General features: G+C 45.4%; 1 pseudogene; it reads left to right on the top strand.

Annotated features, from left to right (window-relative positions):
- The first annotated feature begins 3,180 nt into the window (after positions 1-3,180).
- LOC110206245 (cytochrome c oxidase assembly protein COX20, mitochondrial pseudogene) lies at positions 3,181-3,479 on the top strand (annotated as a pseudogene).
- The last annotated feature ends 5,097 nt before the right edge of the window (positions 3,480-8,576 follow it).

Below are 8,576 nucleotides of genomic sequence, written 5' to 3'. Positions count from 1 at the left end.
CTAAGGCCCCTTCCAGCTCTAAAGCTATGCTCCTGTGACTTAGTCAATGATTTCATGGGTTCCAGCATGTTTCCCACCCCTCCCCCATTAGGAAGTCATCTACCAGGATCTAATCTCAGGCATGCCCCCTAAGACAATGATAATTTCTCCTGGTCAGGACTTCAGTGACTCTCAGAGATCCGGCATCAGGTACCACGGGCTAGGGGGCAGGGCCTGTGGAGGGGTCCCCTGAGGGAAGGCTGGGGGAGGGAACCAGCACCTCCTGGAGGAATATGAGCAACTTCTCCCAGCTTCTGTATCAGCGCTGTGCCAGGGCACGTGGAACCCCGATGGAGGCGTGAGAGACGCCATCGGTGTGGGGGTGTGTTCCAAAGCAGCCTCCTGCACACAGCGTCCTGGCAGAGGCATAGGGAGGGAGGGGAGGCCCTCTTCCCCTCTGTCATTTCACTCTTCTGCCCCCCCCAACCCCTGCAGTTTCTCTGCTCCAGATCGAGGCCTTGGGAAGTGCCCATCCCCTGGGCCCTGTGCATTTTGGCTGTGCAAAGGCTAGAGGGACCCTCTACATTACCTCTAGAGGGTAAGGCAGGGAGGTGGTCTCCATCCTTCAGCTGGACTGGGACCCCTCTCCCCAAAAAGGATCTCAGGCCTGGGATGACAATAGAGAAGGCATATATCAAGGAAAAGGGGTTCCCTCCTCCCATGATAGGCATCTCTCATATCCCTTGCTCTTCTATTTCCAAGGCTTCATCCTTCTATCTGTCACCAATGCCACCCCCATAGACCTGGAGTGCCCTGGTTTCCCTCCTCCACCTGTCCAGTGGGGATATTTGCCACCTCTAGGTCTCAGTTTCCCCATTATGTAAAAATTAGAGTTGGATTTGAAGATCTCTCAAATCTACCCCACCAACTGCTCTGACACTCTACCTTCTGTGTTTAAGATCTTCCTAGACTTATCTAGCTCTAAGACTCTATCAGGGTGGGAAACCTGAGGCCCCAGGTTCCCCACCTCTGCTCTATGTCCTAAGGTCCCTTTTAATGCTGACATTCACTATTCTAAGATTTCTCCCCTCCTGGCCCTGGAATTCTCACAGCTCTGACATTCTGTGATTTTGCTTCCGTCATCCTGTTCAATCGATACATTCCCCCAAGTTTCCCTAACCAGAACTCTTAGTACTTATGGGATCAAAGACTGTGGGATTTAAAGCCAAAAGACCATGGATGCCAATCTCCTCCTTCTTATAGAAGACGAGATGTACAGCAGCCCAGAGAGGGAAGGTACTTCCCTCAGGTGGCACAGCAATTCAGGGCCTGAGCTGTCTTTAGCACTTGCCTAGTCTAGTGATCTTTCTGCCCTGATCTCCTCTTCATCCCCATCTGTGTGATCATGCAGCCACATTTTGTCTACACGCCTCTCTTTGGGCCCTCATGTAAAATAACTGTACAATTACAGATTGCTCCTGCAAATGAGTGCTGTTTCCCAGAATTGTCCGAGAGCTCCAGGAGGGCCATAGCTCTTTGCTCTGCCTGCCCAACAGTCCCTTCCCACAGATGAGGTATACATCTTCTTCTATTCCTCACCACTGCCCACCAAGGGAAATGAGGCCACCTCGTCTGAACTATCAGCCCATGGCTTCTTAGGGCCCTGTGCTGTGAAGGGAGTCCAAACCTGGGGTAGAGAGGGCAGTCACTTGACAGACCATGTCTTAGCAAGCTGCACCCCATCTGCTACAGGCATCCTGAGGGGTAGCCTTGGGAGAGACACCCTCTCTGAGATTCAGTTTATTCATCTGTTAAATAAGATGAGGGAAAGGTAGCCCAAGAATGACAGGCTATCCCGCTGGAAAAACATGTAAAGCCTATCTGGTTCGTTTTTCTCATTTTAGAGAAGGGATAACTGTAGGTCATGGGATGAGATTTCAGTCCCAGCCCCCTAACTCCAAATCCAGGTCTCTCAGCTACAACTGGAGACATTCTTGCTTCCTTAGGGCACTTACCAACCTCTGCATCCCAGTTTGACTGCAGGATTTTTTCCACTCTCCAGATTTCTTGTCTGGGAGGACCTTTAAAATGGAATAATATACATCTGTTTGTGCGATCATTCATACAATAAAAATTAAAATAAGTACCTGCTGTATGCAGCACCTAGTGCTGGGGATGGAGAGAAGGTAGGGGTGAGGTAGAGATTTTTGTTCAATTGTTTTCCAGTCGAGTCCGACTCTTTGTGGCCTCATTTGGCATTTTCTTGGCAAAGACACTGGAGTGGTTTGCTATTTCCTTCTCCAGTTCATTTTACAGATGAGGAAACTAAGGCAAACAGGGTTAAGTGACTTGCCCAAGGTCATACAGCTACTAAGTATCTGAGGCCAGATTTGAACTCAGGAAGATCAGTCTTCCAGAGTCCGGGCTGGGCACTCAACCCACTACCCCATCTAGCTGCCTTCAGGGAGGGGGGGAGATATTGAATTTAGAAAAGACGTTGTTCCTGCCTCCATTGAGTTCACCATCTAATAAGAGGATAAGGCATCCAAGACAGATAACTCTAATGTACACTATATATGGTAAACGTCTTAGAGAGATATTAACCGAGTGTTGAAGAGGGAAGGTGATTCTTTCATAACTTACTACATGAATTCAGTCAGGGATGGCTTCCTGGAGGAGGTGTCGCTGGAGGCAGGCTTTTAAAGGATGAGTAAGAATTTAATGAATTGAAAAGAGGGGAGGAGTGTCCCAGCCACATCATTTTACAGATAAGGAAACTGAAAGTCCTAAAAAGTTGATTAACTTATCCAAGGTCACACAAGTAATAAAGAGGATTTGAACCCAGGTCCTTTGACTCCAAATGCAGCCTGCTTTCTACTCACATGCTGTGCTAGACTTCTGAGAGTCTGAATTATATGCTGGGGAGGTCACTTAAGCCAGCACCAGGGAAAGTGGCCCGCTTTGAAGACAGAAGAAATGAGAACCGGGGCCATTTAAAGAGAGTACATAAAAATTCTCCACACCCCCAAAACCTGCTTGGGCAGTTGCTGGACAGAGGTTTCTCTTGGGGTCTCCTAAGACTCTTTCCCTGGCCTCATGTAATCCATTGTTTTTATCAATAATTTGGATGTAGATGTAGATGTTATGCTTATCAAATTTGTAGATGAGTGAGTGAAGGTCGTGCGGAACCAGCTCATTATCATGGCAACTGAGACCGAGGCCGGGGAACCTAGGAAGGGGAAGCCCTTTAAGCTTCTAGGGATGCTGGATTTCCAAAATGTATCCTGTGCACAAGCCTCTGTACTCTGTGGCTCGTTAGGATCTGTTGTAGCTGGCTTTGGACATTTTTTATTTACTCGTTTCCTTGTAGATATAATTAGGCAAAGCAAAGAATCCAGCAAAGAATTGTCCAGGAAGAAATAAAAAACAAGATTTTGTTTGAGAGTACCAACCTTGATCCTGAAAGAAAACAGACTGGCACCAAAACCAGCAATTCTTAATCTAGGCCAGGAGGCTAAGGAACAGCTTAAAGCCTTCCTTGAAATCCTGGACCATGAGAAAAGTTGATCAGCTGTAGAAACATTTAACGGGGACATGAAAAAAATGGAAATTTTATTTTAAAAATATCTGCAGTATATAAAAGTGGTTAACATTTCATTCTCTGTATTGTAAATGTCGAACCTTTCAGATAGTTCAACACAGTCTAGAATTTGTCAGTAGTGTAATGGTGAAATAAATGACAAAATTAAGTGCTAGGATACTTGGGGGAAAAAACTTGTAGATGCCACAAAGGATAAGGTTAAAATCTAAAAAAAGTCTCAAAAGACTTAATCTAATAAGGTGAAATTGAATGTAAAGTGCTACACCTGAATTTTAAAAAATTAAATTCATAAATACCAAATGGAGGAGATATCCTATGAAAGAGCCTTGGGGGTCTTAGTGGACCGAGATCAGTATGAACTGAGAGTGTGATATGGTAGCCATAAAACTTGATACAATCTTGATATTAACAGATGGATGGTGTCCAAAATGAGGGAGGTAATAGTGTCACTGACTTCTGCCCTGGTTAGATTCACTTCCTAAGCATTATATCTTCAGTTCTGGCTGCCACCTTCTAGGAAAGACAGAGGTAATGGAAATCCTGGCCAATGAGGGCCCAGTCTTTGGAGCATGCTCAGATTTGCCCTTCCTGGTGGGTTATACATAATGTGCACAAAATTCCCTGCATCGTTCCAATCCAGCACATGGGAGATAAGTGAGCCTACTTTGGGCCATGAATAACTCAGGGGGTCTATATTGTGTAATGGCAAAAAAGCTTTCGATTGACTTTCTAATTAACTTCAGAGCCAGAAAGACTTGACTTGAGACAAGGACTAGAACTGAATTCTGGTACAAAAGGAACCTGCCCTTTGACCTTTTTATCATGTTTCCTTTGTATTGGATTTCGAGGCAAGAAATGCTGTGATCTCCACCCAGCTACCACGTGTCCCTACACACACAGTGCCTCTGTTTCTTTCATCTCTTCTTTATTTATTTTTCCTGATCTTTGGCCTACAAGTTCTCTAAGAAGGGAGTGCCCAGGCAACCAGTGAATTTGGAAGAGCCATTAGAGAGTTCTCACCGGTCACAAGAGCCAGTAGCAGCAGCAGCCACCAACTCTGGTAAGCCACTAGAACAACAACTTGCTTGGCCTGTCCCAGCAGTGGATGGGGCCATTAGCAGAGACACCATATTCCCTACGAAGCCAGCCCAACTGAGCAAGGGAGTGATTCATATATCACAGACACCTGAAGCAAACTTGGCAGGGAATCAGAAAAGAGAGAAAAGCACCCCCAGGACAAGAAGTCACAAGGCAACCCTCAGCTCCATATGTTCCCTATATGTGTGTGCCTTGCTACTTTTGTACTTGTGGTTCAGTTGATAGCACACAAGGTCTGGAGTTAGCAAGACTTGAGTTCAAATCTGGCCTCAGACACTTACTAGCTATGTGAACCTGGGCAAGTCATTTAACTTCTGTTCGTCTCAGTTTTCTCATCTGTAAAATGGGGGTGATAATAACACCTACCTCCCAGGGTTGTTGGGAGGATCAGATGAGATAATAATTGCAAAGAGCTTAGCACAGTGTCAGGCACATAGTACTATATAAATGTTAATAATTATTATTATTTAAACTTGAGCTCACTCTCCCTGAGGGTTGAAGGGGAGATGGAGGGGGAGGGGGAGAGAGAGAGATGAGAGAAAAGAGAAGAGAGAGAGAGAGAGAGAGAGAGAGAGAGAGAGAGAGAGAGAGAGAGAGAGAGAGGGAGGGAGGGAGAATATGTGTGTATGTATATATATGTAATGGGAAAATGTACCTCCAATTTTGGGGGGAATGTTTTGGTAACTTCTGTACTTTCTCAGTAAACATCCCTTTGTAAAAGTGAATTGATGCCACTGATTGATCACGGCACAAAATCACACTAGATGGGGCTCATGAGCAACAGTATAAGAAGGCATAATCCTTCAGTGGCTCCTCTTACACCCCTGAAGAGGCGACTAATCTGCTGCCTTTCTGGAGGCACAAGCTACTAATAGGAGCAGGAGTTGGGTGAGTGAGCCTACAGGGAGTGCTTCACCAAAAATCTAGACCATGAGCAGTACATTAAAGAGAGTTAGATCTGGGGTCAAAAGACCTGGGTTTGAACCCTGACTCTGGCGCTAATTACACGTGTATCCTTGGGCAAGTCACGTAACCTCTCTGGGCCTCAATTTTCACACTTGTAAAAATGAGGGGGCTGGTCTAGATGACCCTTAAGGTCCCTTCCTGGAGCTGATGAGAAGTGGAAGGGGGTCATGAAAAGCGGAAAGAGGTCATGAGAGCTGTCTTCAAGAGTCTAAAGGGCTATCCTGTGGAAGAGAGATTAGTCTTATTTGAACCCAGAGGACAAAACTAGGAACAATGAATGGTGAAGATTTGGACTTGAGCTAAGGAAAAACCTACCTAAGATTTAGAGCTGCCTCAGAAAGAAGTGAGTTTCTCATTGTTGTTAAGTCATTTCAGTCGTGTCCAACTCTTCGTGACCCAGTGGACCTCTGTCCATGGAGTTTTCTTGGTAAAGATACTGGAGTGGTTTGCCGTTTCCTTCTTCAGTGGCAAACAGAGGTTAAGTGACTTGCCCCAAGTCACAAAGGCAGGAAGTTTCTGAAGCTGGATTTAAACTCAGGTCTTCGTGCCTCCAAGTCTGGCTCTCTGTCCACTGTGCCACCTATCTGCCCCTACCACTCATTGGGAGAGGCCTTCAGTCGGAGGCTATGTGGCCCCTTGTTTGGGATGTCATAGAAGAGATTCCAGATTAGGTATAGATAAGGCTACTAAACCTCTGAGGTCCTTTCCAATTGTGGAATTTGGGGATTCTGTGACTTCTCAGCTACGTGCCTTCATTTATAGGAAAGTGGCTGGAGTTGACTGCCCTTTGCCTGCACTCCAAGGCCACCCATCCCCCCTCTACTTATCACCCCCCCACCAAAAAAAAAATCCAATTCCAAATGGTTTAGAAAACAGGCAGGAGCAGATGGCAGGGACAGATGGAGGGGATGGCATCTTCAGGCAGAATTACAGGCCCAAATGCTTATAAATGGATTGGAATCTCAAGGCCATGGTGGGTTCCAGGTCCCAGGATCCCCCATGAATGTGGGAAAGGTAGAATGGACCCAGAGGAGGGAGAAATGCCTGGGGTTGGGAATTGGGGGCAATCTGGCTCAGGCTGTCTGGGAGGCCCCACTCTCGGATGTTCCATCCTGGGCTCCTAAGCAGGGACCACCCCCGCAGACACAGATGCCAGGATGTGAGTAGGAAGAGGCCAGGACACTCCAGTCTGTTCTGGGGAGGAGGGATGGGAGTGTGCAGCAGCTGGGATCCCCCACAGGGGCAGGGATTTCAGCACCAAGGATACCTCCCTGGTGCACTGAGGGGAGGAAATCCCATTCCTGTATAGGAAAGTAACTTCAGCCTAAAACCCTATACCTAGAATGTGTTCTCCCCTTCTTGGCTTCCTCTCCCTGGTTTAAAGTTCTTTTCAAATGACACTGCTTCCAGGAAGCCTGCCTTGATCCATCCCACTGGAACATTTTGCATCGTGTAAAACATGGTGTGTGCTGAACCCGTGAAAATTACCTTATATTTATTTTGTATATATTTTGTATATAATTATATTTATGCCCTAAGAGAATGTAAACTCCCTGAAGACAGTGATCATTCCATATATGTCTTTATATCCCCAGAGTCTAGTACAATGCCTGGTATATAGTAGGCACTTACTAAGTACTGATTGAGTGATTAAAAGAGTACTGACTTGGGGTTGGGAAGTTTCTAGGCATAGGGATTAGGCTGAAGTTATATTTCCTGAATAGGGGTGGGATTTCCTCCCTTCAGTGCTCCAGGGGTGATGTCCTCAGTGCTGAAATCCTGACTCTCATACTCTCTTTGTGTGGGACAAATCACTTAGCCTCAGTTTCCTCCCCTCAAAAATGAGCAAGTTGGACTGGATGATTTTTAAAGTCCCTTTCAGGTCCAAATCCTATAATATTTCCTTTCTGGGCTTCAGTTTCCTTCTTCACAAAAGTGATAATCCTATCTCACAAGGCTGTTGTGAAGAAAATGTTTTGTAAACTTCAAAAGTCCCCAGAAATTCAAGTTATCCTTATTTTTTTAACCTCTTTATCAGGCTGCTTGTACCATCATAGGTCTGGAGTTGGAAGAGCCCTCTGAAGGCATCTAGTTCTATTACAGAGGAGGAATCTAAGACCCAGAGAAGTTAGGTAGTAAGCATCAGAGATAGAATTTGAATCTAGGTCCTCTGATTCCAGAACCATGGGTTTGCCTTGTAATATTGTGTGTTATAGTTACCTGTGTGTGTCTTGTCTTCCTGCTAGTCTGCAAGCTTCCTGAGGGCAAGGTCTTACCAACACTTTGTGTCTCCCTGGATGCCTAGCACAGGGCTCTGAACAAAAGTTGTTAATAAATGTTTGCTGAATTAAATGGAAGCCAAAGTCCAGAGACAGAGATCATAGATGGGGAGGAAAGAGAGGCAGGAGCTTCCCTTGCTGCAGACTATAACCACTGGAAGGACATGGTGCTTTAAAGATCTCAAGGACCCCTTGTGCGGGAGGTATGGTTGTTTTAGGAACTCCAAGAAATTTGAGGGTCTACCTAATCCACCCAGGTAGTGAAAGGCCTCTGTGTTCCTGCATTCTGAAGCCAATAGATTAGAGGTTCTAAATCCTTTTTATGTTCTGAATACATTTGGTAGTCTGTTAGTACCTATGGCTCTCCTCTCAGAATAATATTTTTAATATATAAAATAAAATATATAGGATTATAAAGAAAAAATATATTAAAATACAGTTATCAAACTAATGTTAAAAAAAAAAGTTCATAGTCCCCTGGTTAAGGAAACCTCCTCTAAAGCCCAGGCCCATATAAGAAATTCCAACAACACCAAGGCTCTCAGTCCCTTCTTGGAACCATTCCAGGAGGACATAACCCAGGGGAGAAGTAGACTTGGCATCGGGAAGACCTGGGTTCAGATGCCACTTCAGGTACTAGCCATGTGACCTTT

Source organism: Phascolarctos cinereus, unplaced genomic scaffold, assembly GCF_003287225.1.
Source record: "Phascolarctos cinereus isolate Bilbo 61053 unplaced genomic scaffold, phaCin_HiC Scaffold_726;HRSCAF=1367, whole genome shotgun sequence".
NCBI classification, from domain to species: domain Eukaryota; kingdom Metazoa; phylum Chordata; class Mammalia; order Diprotodontia; family Phascolarctidae; genus Phascolarctos; species Phascolarctos cinereus.
Note: the sequence above shows the minus strand (reverse complement) of the source record. Positions and strands in the feature narration are given on the sequence as shown.